This window comes from Glossina fuscipes, unplaced genomic scaffold (assembly GCF_014805625.2).
Source record: "Glossina fuscipes isolate IAEA_lab_2018 unplaced genomic scaffold, Yale_Gfus_2 303, whole genome shotgun sequence".
Lineage (NCBI taxonomy): Eukaryota > Metazoa > Arthropoda > Insecta > Diptera > Glossinidae > Glossina > Glossina fuscipes.
This window is the reverse complement of record NW_023998646.1, coordinates 381,231-398,715: the sequence shown is the minus strand read 5'-3', so window position 1 is coordinate 398,715 and position 17,485 is coordinate 381,231. Positions and strand designations below refer to the sequence as shown.

Genomic DNA, 17,485 nt, shown 5'->3' with positions numbered 1-17,485 from the left:
AATGAAAACATACAAAATATATTAAATAAAGGTATATACATAAACTCTTTTATGTAGCGATCGAAATAAACAGCGTGGCGGCAATCGATTAGCACATTGAATCAACTAACGGAAGGAGGTGTTATTGCAGTTCAAAAAAATTCAAAAATTGAACATTATTCGCGTACAGTTGTTGTATTGTATTGTATGTAAACGTATACAAATAAAGTTTGCAAAGACTGCAGCACAACAAAATTCAAGAATGAGGCACATGGATAATAGTGAAGCCAGGACGAACTTAAAAATTAATTTAAAACCTTCGCGAGAATTTGCAAACGAGGTATACGTAGCTAGCAGTAAATACTTGCAAATTATTTTCGATTTGCTCAGTTAAAGCAGATCGTATGAACATATCATTTGAAATATGACACACAATTTGTATTAGTATTAAACCATGGATTATAGCAGACGCTTGCTTATTGTCGTTCCGCTTGCATTTTCAGGAAACTTTAAATTTTATGTGATTTACTTTCGTTGTATTTCTAAAAGTTGCGTAGTTGATGTTATCTCTCAGCCGTAAGTGCTAGCGTATCCAATATAATGTTTACAATACCAAAAATATTTAATCATTTCACACTCATTTCTCATAATGTTCTGCAAAAATGAAGTAATCAAACTGTGCAGAATTTCATATATATTTTCTTGTGTACCATTCGTAACAAGCGTGCGCAATCGTTGTGGACACTTGCACGTATTGTTACAAAATGTTTACCATTGTTGGTCGCTTTGCCAAATCCACCTTGCATTTGGAAAACTTATACCTGTGATGATATTTGTTCTCCACCAAAATAGTAGGTAATGTCAAAGTAATGCGTAAACACGGAAATGTTACTGCGCCATTTGAAAACTTCATTTTATTCAACATTTTATTCAAATACAGTCACTAAGTTGTTACGGCAGTTGGCCGCACAGAGCCTTAGACGTTCGTTCATTTGTATTTTTAGTTTTTTTTTTAAGTTGTACAAACATGTAAAGCGACAATAAAACGGAATTAGCATATTGAAGAGTAGGCAAATTTTGCCACAATCACACGAACACACTCATATGATTCGTGCAAACAATTTCATTGTAACATGCCATACACGCACGTTAAACTAAACCACATATAACATTTAGTAAATTACACAAACACACACGTATATAAGAAAACATTCACATATATATGCATATGTGTGTGTGTTTAAGGGCGTGTGTGTGACGTAGGTTTGTAGATTATAATTACTCCTGTTCTGCGTTACTATTGTTACCTCTCGATTTTCATATTCTTCCATACCATTTATTTTGTATTACTATCCACCTTTTATTATATAAAACCGTAGCTTTATGCAATCACCTCCTCTCTCGCCATGGTTAATAATGGCATTTGTATTCATTCCTCCCTGATGCCATTAACATCTTAACAATCTTGTCGGGTAGTTGGGCTTTGTTTTTCTTTCGTACGTTGTACGTTTGCTGTGTGTTATTTGCAATCGACTATGTATGCTAGGTAAAAACGTTAAGTCATTTATCTACAGACCTTGCATATGAGGGAATACAACTTTTCCACTTCACATATATGATAAGTAAGAATGCATGCAAGCGCATAGGTTGTATTGTTTAAAAATGCGTATGCCCGTATGTATGCATACGGGTTAAGACTGTTAATAGATTTCCAGTTTAGTTGCTGAATTCACAAATGATGAAATATTTTACTTGCTGTCTATTGTTTAACGCTTGTCCTCTTTTTTTTTATTTCTTATTGCTTTAGGCTGAAAAAGAGTAATGGCTTAACACATACAATTTTACAGCAATTATATTAACAGAGTAATTGTAGCAATTAGTACTCAAAGAGAAATGTCGAGTGACCTTAGTCTTGGGTAAAAATTACACGTAAAGATAAAAAAATTAAAAAAATCAGAGACAAATGAACGTGAATAAAGATGAATTTGAAAGAAGAAAGAAATATCTTAAAAGAAGAATTTTATTTCGCTTTTAACTATTTTTTTTAATCCATTATCAGCAAGTTTTCAACAAACTATAAGAGTTATACCGTACGTTCTGTATTCAAAGAATCCGAAATTTTTACACAAAAAACTATGATTTGTTCATTAAAATGTATTTTCCAAACATTTTCTTTCAAAGCTAGGGTCATAGCTTGAAATAGCTAATTGGGTTATTACCACGTACCATTTTTTGTAGGCTAATTGAAATATGGCACCGAAGTTTTGCATTGGCGCAAGAAGCCGTTGACTTACTAATTTTAGCAAGAACTTTAGGGTGTATGCAGAAAGAGCTAGCACTCTGGAATAAACCCAAAGGTTCAGTACACTTTCTAAGATTCCAATATCGATTTTGACTTTACCAAGGCTTATTTTGCCATCTGTAAACGTCGGAGATCGAACTACTCGCGTAGCTGCTTATACGTGAATAACTTCAGTTATTGCTGCTTAGTTCCACAGCGCTCGGGATAAGCGAAGTGATCAAGCTTTCCTCGGTAAAGAAAGAAATTTCCACCAATTAGGCTTGCTTCTATGTGTGGAGTGCCGGAGTGAACACATGCGTATGAATCGTTTACTCTGGGTAAGGTTAGATGCAGCAGCATTCACTGGAAAGAAAGAAAGGGATAACACCAGAGTCGTTTCTTGCAATTTTTGCAAACGCAGTAAAAATGCTATAAGATATTCAATGTTGGCCCGTTTCAAGTATGATGTAGCTTTCCCAACCATTTTGGTTCGATTTGAACGCCTTTTGCCCATTGCTATCCAGTCAGCTGATTGCGGAGTAAGTAACTCTGGAGTGTAGTCATATATTTATGCTTTATCCAATGTCGCTTATCGCTTGCTTATTTTGCTTTAGCATCACCAAACACTTATTTTGCTTTAACATCACTTATTGTTTTTGGTCAAAAGTGAACAAAGATGGTCATTACATAGAACAAAGCGTTCTCATGTAAAAATTTTCACCTAAATAGTAAAGTTATTGCTTTCTGATATTAAGATGTTTTTTATCTTATACAACTTCATTGTTCGCCCTTCCAAAAGGATTTTGAGTACTTTCTTTTGTTTTCTGGACTAACTGGCAAATTCAGGCGGACAGTTCGTTCAGCGTTATCTCTGTCTTTGCGATGTTGTTTAAAAGTAGCGAGCAACCTCTAATCAGCAGCGAAATACAAAGTTTCGCATTCGCTAAAAGTTGCGATATCTATATATCATCCCATGAATTTGAGATGATTTCGTAATCTTTCTGAAAGCCACACAACCGCAAGTCTCTACTCTACGCGCAATAACCTTCCTTGAACAAGGTGATCACTATGTTACCAGTAGTTCGAAAATGCGAAGTGTTCGACGTTACTTTGTTCGGGTTAAAGCCACTTTTGCATTTAAGCAATTCGTACTTTGTGAAATGCTATCTCTTATTCTATATATAGATTTTCAATGCCCAAGGAGAAATTTCCAGGCAGTAATACTATATTCTCACCCACAATTAAATTAAAGAAAATTATTAATTGTTGCCATTATACTAGATGTATATATATAAATATATAAGTATAAATATATAGACTAATGCATTACTATGCATTTATTTTTAATATCTTTAAAATTTGTAGTGTATGCATCATATAAAAAAAAGAAATCTAAAGCGTTATTTCAAGATTGAGATAAATCTGTTCCTTAAAGAAAAAAGTTCATTTTTTAACGTACATTTTCCTCGACTCGGCTTTTTTACCCAATATAAATTAAACCCATTTCTTCGATTCTCCCAACAGTTGAATTTATATTGCATTCACTTTGCTAAGCTAAAGTGGAATGCGTCAAACTGTCTTCGTACAATGTTAAAAAGAGAGCGAAAGTCTTAAACGAAACTCTTGAAACTCTTAAATATCTTCATTTTAATAAATGAGCTTATATCACTCTGAGTGCAAATGACTTAACTGTGCTTATCTTAATTGCTTTTTCCGCTCATCGGTTGTTCTTTCTGCTAAACAGATATGTCAAGAAGTACATTTCGGTATTTATGCCGTTAAAGTTAATTGAATGAGATTTTATACACCAGATTTTTATTCAATAGGTTTGAAAAAAGGGTAAATAATGACAAAGGATACACAATCCTAATTGGTCGGTGGAATATTGGAATTTTATTGATACATCCTTCCGATCAGTTACTTTTGGCTTCTCAAATATTTGTTGCTTTAAAGTTTTCACGTCGTACTTATGACACCGTACAACGGCATCTTATACAGCAATTTTTTTCTTTCGAGAAATGAAGAACTAATCGGTAAACGGTAAAAAGTTTTCTGATCTCCATTAATCCCATAATTTTGCCGGTTCATGCTGCACAATAAAAATTTGTATTTGCCTTTTTAAATCGTAAACGATATGAGCACTAAATAAATAATTTTCCCTAATGCTCACAAATTGGAACCACACATTCTCCATTCTAGCATGTCTTAATGTGTAGATGTGTGCATGGAAAATGCAATATTTTTATATGGAAAACAATGTTAAACCCAAATGCTAAAAAATGTTTATTCAACTTTTGCGCAAGACAATGTTCTCGACTTATTTGATTTTATCATTACAAAAAATGTGTGCAAGGGTCAGTCTATGCAAACATATTACCGTTGATCTCTTACCAGAAAGTTTTCGCCTAAATGTTGCATAACAAATTCGTAAATAACCACTATTTGTATATATTTTAGGTTTTGTGACAACAATAAGTGTCAAATTGAAATTATCAGAAGTTTTAAAATGGAATAAATTTAAGAAGAAATTTTAAAGTTTCTCGCTGCGTAGGGACAAAATGTTAATAAATTTCCTCTTTTCAAATTAAATTAAACACATACACAATAGTACCTGTAAGAAATTGATAAAATTCGAAACTGACTAAATGAAGGGAAGATTTACGATTTGCAATTAATTTTCTATCAAATTTCTCTTTTATTAATTCTGATGATGCGGTTTCGGAATGTTGTGGAAATCAATTCGTTGGCATAAAAGCAAATTTCTATTCGCCCTATGAAAAGTTTATACCTATAAGAATGTCCATACTTTAATTCATATAAATATACCTTTGAATAAGTTATTTTTGTCCATAAAGAGAAAAATGCGATATGAAATCAACTATATCTGTGCACAAATACGCCTACTTCCATAATTGGAAAAACTCGCAAATAGTGACATAATGCTGCACAAATCAGATATTTGATTGTATGAAAACTCATGTGTATCAAAATTGACCCGGTATATTGAGAATAAGATCTCTAAATTGGGACGGAAATGAAAGCGAGTAATGCCTTTCGTTTCACTGATCAGTATTCTAATATTCTGTCCTTGTAAGCGATATATGCATTTTCGCTAGCGTGAGAATGTTTTCCACAAAATTGCGCAAACAGATAGATGGTTAGACGAACAGACAGACATGACTGAATTTATATATTTTGTGGGATTTTTGAAATTTGTTTCTGTACCTTTCAAAGGCATTGAAAAAAATCAAAATTTGATGCACTATAATATTAGTTAGGCGTGTTCAATTTTTTGTATACATCGCTTATAGTACAGGAGCTCAAAATTTTGTATATTTATATTCTATAATTTATGGGTAACGGCCAAAAAGCCAATTTTTTATTGCGTTTGGAAAAATGCTCGCCTTACGTGGCGCTATAGGTGCGTTCTTCCACCGATTGGCTCGATTTAGAGCCGTAAGGCAGTGCATTCTATAATTGGGCAGAAACTGAAACAAATGGTAGTCGCAAAAGAGAAAATCCAGAGCGGATGCATCAGACTTTTCAAAGTTTCAACTATTTCCATAAAAAAGAAACATGAGAAGGATATGTGGAAGTGTTTCTTTTAGAGTTAACAAATTGAAAAAAGTATTTAGGATTAGCAAACAGAGAGGATTTAATGAATTGAAGGTATCTGAAATAATATTGGTGGTTGACGGAGTTAACTCTATGCCTTGCCACCGAGTACGCGAAATAGTCAAGAGCAGAGCCACTTTTCGAATAGTTTTTGAATAGCATGTTTTTTCTGTTCTTGTAATATTTAATTGTCTTATTAAACCACGAGGGACACCTACTTCGAGCTCGGTACTGCTTGATCGGAACAGATGCAGCAATAGCCGTTCGCAATCGATTCAAAAATTTTTTAATAGCATTTAATTTGGTCAGAAATTGATATGTTGGTTTAAATGTGGCTAACTGATACATTTTCGTAAAAAATTTTCTTTATTGGCTTAATAGATCCTTCGAAACTTTTAGAGTACGTTGAAAAGAACGCATTAAAGAAAAAAAATTTTCCCATGAAATTTTGATATCATCATTTTTGATGGGGAGAATATTTACCAAGAATATTATGCAAACGGACATATTTAGCTACATTACTGTTTAGACTTTGATTAAGAATGTTTTCCTTCTTTGAAGCTTGCTCTTGAGCATTGTAAAGTGTTATAAAAAATGAAATCTTGATCGGTTATAAAATTGTGTGGGCGTGACCGATTATTCCCATTTTGGCACAGGTACTATACCATCACCATAAAATGTAGATGGAAACTTTTATAAGAGTCACTGCTGTAATTTAAAGTAAATAAGGAATAATGGTTGATGAATGTATGCTAATTTTTATCAAAACATCAAAACAAATATCCAGAAGAAGGGGATCCCACAAAGTATATATTTTCTTGGTTAGCAACAAATTCTGAATCGATTTAAGCATGTTCGTCTGTCCGCCTGTGTAACGTCTGTTGGAAACATTCTCCTGGCCGCAAAAATGAGGCTTTCGACTTTAAACTTGGCAGAAATATTGGAAGTTCTTTCAGATTAGTATTGTAAATAGGATGAACCGGTAAAGAGGTGTGTGTCTCGATCACCACGTAAACCGAGAACATCTCTGTGTTTCAAAAGGAATGAGAAATTGATTTTTCTTGCAGAAAGTTGACCACGCCCACCCAATATTATAGTGAATCATAATTTAATTTTTTTTTAATATCTTTATAAGGCGCAGAAACCAGCTTCAAAACCCCATAAGGTATATAAAATTTTAGCCAGTTTCACAATTTCAATGCACCTAAACATGTCCAACTGTTCGTCTGTCGACCTGTCGATCAATCTAGCCAACAGTGTAGTATCATCCCAGCAGTTCGCAAAAATGAAAATATCGCCTACAAATTTGGAAAAGAATTTGGAAGAAACTCAAACTTTTGAAGAGACACATCTACAACGCCCACACCCCTACGCGATAAAAAAAGTTTATTTTAAAAACAGAAAAAATCAACCGAACTTATTCCATATTATAGAGCGTGAAAACTATTTTGCTTTTTTGGCTTTCTTTAGGATAACGATGATAGCCATAAAAGACTCGGTCGGTTGACGTGTTTAAATTGCACTATTTACGCAATTCGATAACGTTGAGGGAAATTTTGTCCTAATAACGACGTAGTTAAGTAGAGAGTCTTTGATGTACGCAGAAATTTCCTCATTTAGAGAAATTGCAGAATTTTGAATTATTTTTCCTCATAAAGTTACGCTTAATTCACTTTAAATTAACAACCCCTCAGAAGAAGACATGTTTATTAGATAAAAAAAAACACTTGCTTACAGCTAACAAATAATAAAATAAATTTGAAATGTTGTTGTGTAAATAGTAAATGGCTGCGATAAGATCTTAACAACAAAATTTGTTCATTCCCGTTCAACCATTCATTTTGCTGTCGGTCGTGAAATCTTTATATAAATCATCTAGAGTGAAAGCGTACACATAACTATACATACATACAAGTTGTGCATGCGCGAGAATACCCCCATTCTCTTAGGGTTTGCTTGGTGCACTAATCATCAAACGCTGTAAAATCTTGTATACATACAAGAGGGAGAAAAAATAACAAAATAAGAAAAATGAGAGACGAAATTATGCTAATTTATCAGCTGCAAGTTGTATAAATGCAAATAAAATATCAACAGTCAGACAATGACATTATTCTCAACCCTTCTCTCTCCGTCGAATAATTCCTGCTGTCATTATATGCGTTCACAAAAAGAATTCAACCAAAGCTTTTCGGGGAAAAATACACAAAATTAGATCGGCACTCGCGCTAGGGACAACATAATTGTTGGAAAATCCAAGCGCAAAACCATTAATATCCACCCAGTGATACGCAGAGAATTTTGCAAAAAAAAAATGCGTTTAGTTTTGTTTCCCGAAGCAATGTTAATTGTCAGGAGCTGGGAAGTAATAAGAGGAACGAAAAAAAAAGCATTCGAAGATTGTTCTCAAAGTCACATAGCGGCATTCTCTGAAAATACGTTCGCAATTCCATAATATAAGAAGCACAGGCAGGCAAACACTCAAGCAGATTGATGCAATTTCTTGCTTGTGAGCCGCATAAGAAACAAAGATTCACACAAAGAACATTGAAAATGTCAGAGGAAATGTCACGTAAAAGCTCGACTGGAGGATGCAATTCCCTTTGCAACCGGTTTGCTCAAATTTTGTCCATGTCATAGATTTAAGTCAATCGGCTCTCATTCTGCAGAAGACTTTCCCGCTTTGTTCTTCATAAGCTTGTCAGTTAAGTAATCTTCGCGATTTCACTCTTCCCTTTGTTATAATAACGACTGAAATTAATCGAAAGACCGCTTTCGCTCTTACCATGCCTGAAGGTTATTTTACTCCGAAATGATGATTTCATTTCTCTTATTAATCTTTTTAGATCAAGTCTTACTTCAAAACTAAAAATTTGCTGAAAACTTGGATAGATTCAAGCACGGTTTCATGGTTTCATGGGATCGTGGGACCATGGGATCATGGTTTCTAAAAGAAGTTTTAGAATGCAATCCTTCGGCAATCCTACACAACTCGTGCAGCATAATTATCTTCACATGGCAATTAGAAACTTTTGTTTTTATTCTATTTTTATAATGATTTTGCTTATATTTTAACTAGGCGTAATTATAAAAAACTAATTAGCAAATGCCAGAACCGAAATCCATACTAAGAAGGATCCTTATCTTTAGGAGCGACAAAAATGATGTGTAGATATTTGAAATAACCCAATTTCAGCAAAGATTTGTACCATCAAGGAAAGCATTTTTGATCGATGAAAGATTGCACCGGTCAAGCTCCGTTTACCTACTTATTGATACCTACAATACCATTACCACTAGGTCGCGGGTGCACAAGTTTAGCTCCCTGTCCACCCAAATCAAGTAATCAAACTAAACATCAAATACAAGTTCGTTGTTGCATTTATGAACAGAATTTTTCATTAGTGAAAAATTAAGCTGTAAATCTTTCGAACATGAACTGAGAGTTTTATATAAAAAACAAGTACGAAAGTAATATTCGGCGGGGGTCGAATCTCACTCTCCTTTTCGCATTCTACATTCCAAGTCCTCTTATTCGATACCCGCATCGTCTACCATATTCATTTTAAAATTAATCCATTTTTAGGAGATGTGTTCATTTGAGAAGCGTCCAATATAGTTTTCAACATTCTGCCTAGTTTTTCGTATGATAAATAAATAAAAAACCTGGAAAAAGTGAAAAAAATACAATTAATTTACTCGTATTTTTGTGTGGGCACGGCCATTTTTTTACACTTTTGCTCGTAAAGAGTAGAGTGTTTCGTAAAATTATTAAAATTTCGCGACGTCGAATTTTCAAAATGAATAACTATTTTATCAATATTCGGTCTGAAAACAAAATTGCTTATGCAGATAGATGACGTCTTACGTTATATTTTACATTAAATTTTATGACATTAAATGTAAAAAAATGCAAGAAGCCTACAATCTCAAGCTGAAATCATTTGCTACTGAATATTTCGTCAACTCACATAAGTTGGAATATGTAGATTGATTCTTGGACTAAGGGGTTCTATTTGATCAAAAACTACATTTTAATCGCGATAGCTTTCGTTAAACCAAAGAGCCTAAAGAATTTAAGGAGCTTTACGTTTCAAAAAGGTCATACATGAGCTTAGCCAAACCAATTAGTTAGTTACTATGCCAATACTTTAATAGGCCTCTGTTGTGTGAACTCCTAACCGTTTGTACCATGTAGATACAATAAAATCCGTTCAGGAGCAATTTCTGCAATTTTCCCTTAGAAATTTCTCTCTTTGCGGCCTTATGAAACTAATTTGCTTTTGTTAGTCTTACCGTCACTTTTGAAACATAGATTTAGACTTGGTGTGTGCTGCTATATTGATAGATAAATATTGGGAAGATAAATTTCAATGCTCCGATCCGTTTCTCTAGGAACTTTATTCTCATAAAACTCAGCCAATGTAGATAAAAGTACGAGCTTTTCAACCCGTTTTGAATCCTTTGCAAAAGTCTAAATGATATCGATGTCATCGTGATTTCAATATCGGATTTTGTAGATTCCCCTAAATCTTAACATTGTATAAACATTGCGTATTAGCATCGAAAATTAACCTAATTGTTTCATATTATCGGCTTTGTGCTAGTTGTGTATATGTGTTTTTGTTGTCTTTCTTCTTTTATTTTTCTCTCTCGTTTATTTATACACGAATTTAACTTGTCTTATTTTTTGTTATCTTTATCTCCTTTCTTTTTCTGAAGATGATCGTCAATTAAATGTTAAAGAAATTGTCTATATGATTGAAATGTCAGTTAAAACAAGTCAATCAACTGTAAAGAACGATTAAGAGTTATGTCCTTTGTCTTTTCACCTTGTTCCAAAACAAACCAATTTTTTTAGACAATTCCGTCAAAGTATTTTAGGTGGTCTTTTTTGTATGGATGATACGGGACTTATGCGCACAATTACTGATGATTAGAGACGGACTTATGTTTAAATTATCCTTCGCGTCCGAATGGATAAAGAGATATATTGTATGAGTGATGATGAACTCAGTTGCATAATTACTGAGGATGAGAGACGCATTAATAATTAAGTTTAAGTTATTAATTAATAATAATAATTATTAAATACAATTTTATTATACAATAATAGTCATTACCATAATTAATAATTGTGTGAGCAAGACTATAAAGTCTCCTTCAGTAAAGGTAGAGATGGAAATAACATAACATAATAATATCTTACAATGTAAAACAAAAAGCTAATACTCAGATGGGATCATAAATTAAAAATTATAATAAGCTTTTAAAGCTACATTATATCTACTAGGCTTTTGATATGTAGCTCGAATTGCTTAACTTTATAGCGTTAACAGAGAATAACCTTGATGATGTTAACTATTTATGCTATGGTAGGATTAGATTCGTCGTCCGTTCAAATTTGTCAAACTAAATTTTCTCGAGCAAATTTCTTGGTGTTCGGGTCCGTATAATCTTGTGGAGAAAAAGCAAATTTCTAATATTAATATATGTTGGAATGTCTGCAGCGAAAGTTACAAGAATCTATCATATCTCCACTTGCCGGTAATGTACCTAGCACACTTATTTCTAATAACTTTCAATATTTTGTTGCATATGAGCGGCACCAAAGGGTATTCTTTTTTAAAAATTTTATAAAAACCAAGGTTTACTAACAAACTCAATATTCCCATCGATCATTTTAATGTGCGATAAACAACACAAATCATAACATGCAGGCAATATTACAATGGCTTTTGTTTTACTGAATTTACCTTTAAACTTTTAATGCGAGACCTGAACGTAATACGCTCTAAATCATCATTTTATAATAACATCATTATTATATAATCGTATTTATTATATTGTAATCAAGTAAACGTCTAAGGTGAACCAAAAACGAAAAACAACGTAAAACCGAGAAAAAAATTAAAATCAAATTGCTTGTGGTGTTATTCGAAAAGAGTCCTTCTTTTTGTAATGTGTCAAGTTGATTGAACGCTCACTATAGCTTCGACAAAACGACACAAAACACCAATTGTTACATAAATCATGGTCCGGCGGACTGGATGTATATATACGTTGATAATTTCACCTCCGTGCGTTCTTTGATACTTGAAAATTTATAGTCGCACCGCGATTTGACTGCGGGAAGTTGGGTCTCTTATCTGATGCAAAGATCAAAGCGGTAATAAAACATGTTATCTAGGCTTTCAACGTTATTTGCATGTGCCTACTCGTCAAATGGCAAACTATGTTGAATCTTATTTACTTCCCATTTTTTTTTTTAAGATATCATTGCTCTGTGCAAACTATGTTTGACATGCAAAAAAATTCATCAATTTTCTGGTGGGAAGAAGAAAAACATCAAAATACCTTAGATTCACTTACGAAATTCGAATTTAAGCACAAAATAGGAACAAAAGAAGCTCAAAGTTTGCTTTCAATTAAGAAAAAAGTTTTATAACCTTTTTAGTTGTCAGTTACTATGCTCCCCTTTATTTAAGTAACGTCGGCCTACCGATAAAAGTTTTATTACATAGCTTATCTTCTCCTAAAACAAAAGGTAGAAAAACACTTCAAATATACCATAAAATAATGTTGAGAATTTTTATAAATAACTTAAGCACATGAGCAAAAAATTCGAATCTACTGTGATATTGCAATATAAATTTTGTCACATATTGATATACACACATATGCATGTCGATAAAATGTTTAAAACTTTGTTTAAATATTTTGATAATCTCTATATGTAAAAAAGTATGCTGTCTACTTTTTGGGCAGGTAGGCTTTATGGTTTAACAAAAAATGTTAAAACCATAAAGAAAACAGAGATATCATAGTTTCTGATCATGGGTTGTAATTTGCTCTTCTCAATGTACAAAAGGCTATTTGCTGTTGAAACTCTTGCAGCTTTCGAAAGTTTATATAACCAATCAAAAATTATGAGATGTTTTAGACTAAATTTAAACTTCTCATCGACGGCGAAGAATTTAGAATGGATTTTAGCTAAGGAAGCTTACGTAGCCTGTAACATAGATCGATTTAACATTCGACGCACAAATCGTTTTTCGTTATATGTGTCGTGATGTGGAAACTTCTTTGCTATTTCCACCAAACACTATCTCTTCTGAGTAATATTGGCTTCAATTAATGACTTATTATATATTTAAAAGAAACCTTCGATATTTTCACACGTAACATATGTAACTAGCGAGAATAATACTTTTGCTCTTTTGAAGTAAACACTTTGTTCCATACGGAAAACAAATAAGCAAAGCAAGAGGCGCGAGTCGCGTTTTATTTGTCCTGTAACTGTAAGAGCTATGATTTTTAATATATAGTTCCATAATAGCAAGTTCATATAAAAACAAGGCATAAGTTTTATGTTCTATGGCAAAACTAAGAATTGTACTAGACAATGTGGTGTAGGGCATGTAATAGTCGGCTCAGCTCGACTATACTGTCTTCTCTTATATCCATTACAATTTTTATAAGACGTGAGACCCAAAAAATGGGCCTACGTGGCTCAAATACGGTGAGGATAATTTCTATGTCCAACGACTATTATGGACTAATTTTCAACACAAAGTATTAAACATGGCCATATGAACAATTAGCTTTTGTAGCAAGGGTTGTAAGGGAAGAGATATAAGAGATTGCCTCGTCCAATTCAAATTTTTCGCAACAATTTAGACGTGTAAATACTACAACTTAGCGCTTTTTGTTGCGAAATTCTCAAAATGATTTTTCTATAAAACGACTTTAAATCGTTATATGGAGAGTCCGATCCGAATCATTTCTAATAATGTTTAGCCAAAACACGAGAGCGGTTTCAACTGGGTCCCATTTATCCAAAAAATAAGCTTTTTTATAGCGAAAAAGAGCTAACTATACAATACACCACAGGGAAGTATTAAGTTTGTGTAATATGCAGAAGAGCTTGAGATAGGCCCACTTTTTATTATATAGCATATGATTCTGAATTGATCTAAGCGTGTCCATGCATGTGCTATTGTGTACAACTTACTTTGGTATACTGACGTGTTTTGCAGTAAAATCAGATATTGTAGAAAATGATGCTCTGCGACCTCTCCCCACATAACGCCTTATCTTGGTAAGTCGTACTGGTTTTCCATTACTCGTTAAGAATAAAAAAATTAACTGCACTAAACTTGGATCAAATATATCTACTTTTTAGCATCACACATAACGATTCTCCTTAAAATTTGCTTTTATACGGCAACAAAGCCTAACTTTTAATATGTTGTGGTGGAAATAGTTCGGAAATGACACGGTTTCTGACAAGATAATTAGTTTCGCTAAATTTTAACCAAGTCAGCGCACGTTATGGACGCAGGCTCATATAAGCGTTACCATGAAAGTATGCCTCCACGTAGAAACTGACTATGATGAAGTAAATAAAAAATTGTATTGGGTGGTGTAATATATTCAATAATCTGACTTGCCCGACTATAATCTTTATTCAATATAATTTTTTCACGAGCTCATGTAAAAGATTCTATTTTATTTATTATTAAAAGGTGCTAACCGTCAAATGATGATTTAGAGGGTAGTCGGTCAATAAAGATATAACATTTGCGAATCGTGCACGCGGGCTGGGCCACTGCCTACTTCTTTCTCCTTTTTTCCGACTGTCTCCTTAATAAACGTGCAGAGGAAGTTCTTTGAGTGCTCTAAAACAACGCTTTCAACAGAAAACCCTCAAACAACATCTGTCAAAATATTACAATGGTTTCAGCGGCACTACTTTAAGCAAATTGAAAGTAACGGAAAGGTCCCAATTTCTTGTACTTACTAAAAGTATATGCTTCAAGAGATTTCTTGGTAGTATTACAGATTTGAAATTCTGATTTCCGTCAAATTGCTGATAAATAAATAATATAAATACATCTTTGTTGCATTTGCTTAGCGACTATGAGCGCTTTTATGGAAGTGTTGGGCGTATTTGGCAACAAAATATCGCAAACAAATTTGAAGTGCACGTGCGACGGACGTAAATGGTGATGAAGACGACATAATATAGGCGCTATAATAGTCTGAAAACTGATTTTCTAAACGACCACAGAAAAAAAGGTAGAGACTTCATTTTTTAATCAAGGTTGGCTTTTTTGCCGTTCCTTTTTTGATATCTGTTCACATATAATTTATTCATAAATCAATGTCAATATTAAATTTATATTAAACTTAAAAAATCCGGTAACAATATATGCATTGGAATTAGTTATGAAAGACATCGTACATGTGCACATACATATTACACATTCCAGCTGACGCCGTCGACAATACATAGGCTATAAAAAATATTTCCATGACTTGTAACTGCATGTTAAAGGTCTATTTAGACTTTGTAAAATTTATATGAATACCAACCACATCAAGCAATACCGCCGCAAAAGGAACAATAACTATTTTAGAGGTCACAGATATCAACAACAACGAAATGCACATGCAAAACAACTATATACACGCGCACAGCTAGTTCAAGAAAGCAAACGAAAAGTGTAGACTGTGAGCAAAGCAAGGAAACTTACAAGAAATTGAAACTCCAAACACGCAAAGTTCAAGTTAAATAAAAAGAAAATTAAGGAAAAAACCAAATTAAAAAAAAAAAAGTATATAAGGAAACTATATTCACTGCAAACGCAAAAGTATATACACATACTTGTTATTGTTTGCAAGATCCGTTTTTTATTTACATATTTACGAGCGAATAACTGCTGTATATTTTCAAGTTCAAAGGTCATGCAAATTAGTTTTAAAAATTTCCACCTGCTAGCAATAAAAAAAAAACTAAAAAAAGTACTTTGATGGGAGAGGGAATGAAATGCTACCGCGGAAGAGAACACAATTGGAACGAAAACTCAATTTAGAAGAGTAAATCAAGCGCAAGTTATAAGTAAGTATTTCATTTGAATGTTAATGAAATTTAAATTGAGCAAGATTTAAATTATCTTGGGCAGCTTTCGCATCTAATTTTGTTGAAAATTTTGCTAAAAATCTACCTCTCACGTGACGCATCAACAGACGCATAAAGAGCAGCTGTTGCCGACTGCGTTACTATCGACTTTTAAGGAGAACAATGAAACGTCTTTACACACAGTTTTGTGTTTTTTTAATCATAACGAGATTAATGAATAGTTTCAGCCAAATACTTAAGCCTTAAAAGACTGTGCTTGAATTTAATGAGGAGGCTCAATATTGATGAGATTGACTGGTGAATTTTATTTACATTTATGAAATTGCTTGAGTGGATTGGAAATATAACATTTGAGAACAAATAGCTTAACTTTTTTTAAGAAACCGCACGTAATTCGAACCATGCACGTATTTGAAACAAATTTCGGCGTCTCTTTGTGCGTAAAAGATCCTGGTTTCCATGTGTCGGAAAAAAAAAGATTCCATTCTGGGTTCACAATTGCGCAACGATAAAGAAATTCAAATAAATTGGTCCTAAATGTACTGAAGCTTCATCTCGAAGTGCCCAAATTGTGAGCAAACTCTGTACCCAGCTTTCACAAAGTTCTTTACTTCTAAAATATCAAACCCAGACGCTTCTTCTGCTTGGTCTAAAATTCAGCAAATGAATAATTTGCGGTTCGCTGTGCTGAGTAAAAAAGTTTCAATCTGAACACAAAGTTCTTTGTTTAAATCGTAATAAAGTTGGCGGTTTGCTTAATTTTAGATGAATATATGTATATATATTGCGTGTTTTTGCGTAGGTAAAAGTAATGTGTAAAGGAGTATTTTCGCAGTTTGACTGTGATCATTTACATATTCCAACGGCAAGCTTAAAAAAAATAGAAGACTGCCGTTAAGCCGCATTGCGTGAGAGCAAAATATTACAAGCATTGCGACAGTGAAGGCCACATAGAGACTATTTGCGAGGAGTGAAATAACGAGCAGATGTGCTAGATTCCAACAGACAAATAAGAAATGATAAGGAGATTTCAAAGCTCCACATCTGCATAAGGACCTGCTCGCTACGTTAATTCACATACATGGTCATTGCATTTTATGTGGCTAAGGAACGGCCTATATAATAAAGCGAATAATATGCCGCCTTATGTGTATTTGTAGAGGTGATCATGGATTGAATCTTTCCGACATTGCAGTCAAGAAAGGACTGAATGCCGCTTGTTGATCACCCACAGGTCAGCAGATATCCGAACGCGGCCATTGATGATATGTGATGATCTGAAAGATGCGATATTATCAGCAATTGTATTTCCATGTATAGCCATGTGACTAGACACCCACAGAAAATAAAAACAAAATGGAAGGATTTGGGTCTTTTTCAATACTAACGTACGAACTTGCAATGTGTCTGCCAAATTTGAAACCGATAGCTTCATTTTGGCGGCCAGCAGAAAGCTTACACGAAAAAATACACATACGAGCAGATAAAGAAGCTTCAATCGATTTAGAAGGTGAATCTGATTAAGAAAATATGTACTTTGCGAGATCTTTGAAGCTTCCTTCTGGGAGGTGCAACGTTTTGACAAAGTGATGGTTGTAAAAATGCAATCAAAAATTTCAAGTAAACTTAACTTAGCCACATAAGAAATGAATTGCTTACCGATTAAGTTCATATTTGCGTTTCTG

General features: G+C 33.5%; 1 protein-coding gene across 7 annotated transcripts in view; it reads right to left on the bottom strand.

Annotated features, from left to right (window-relative positions):
* The window catches only part of LOC119642997 (gamma-aminobutyric acid type B receptor subunit 1), a 314,997-nt gene that overhangs the window by 151,380 nt on the left and 146,132 nt on the right, over positions 1-17,485 (bottom strand). The gene's annotated exons all lie outside the window — the stretch shown is intronic.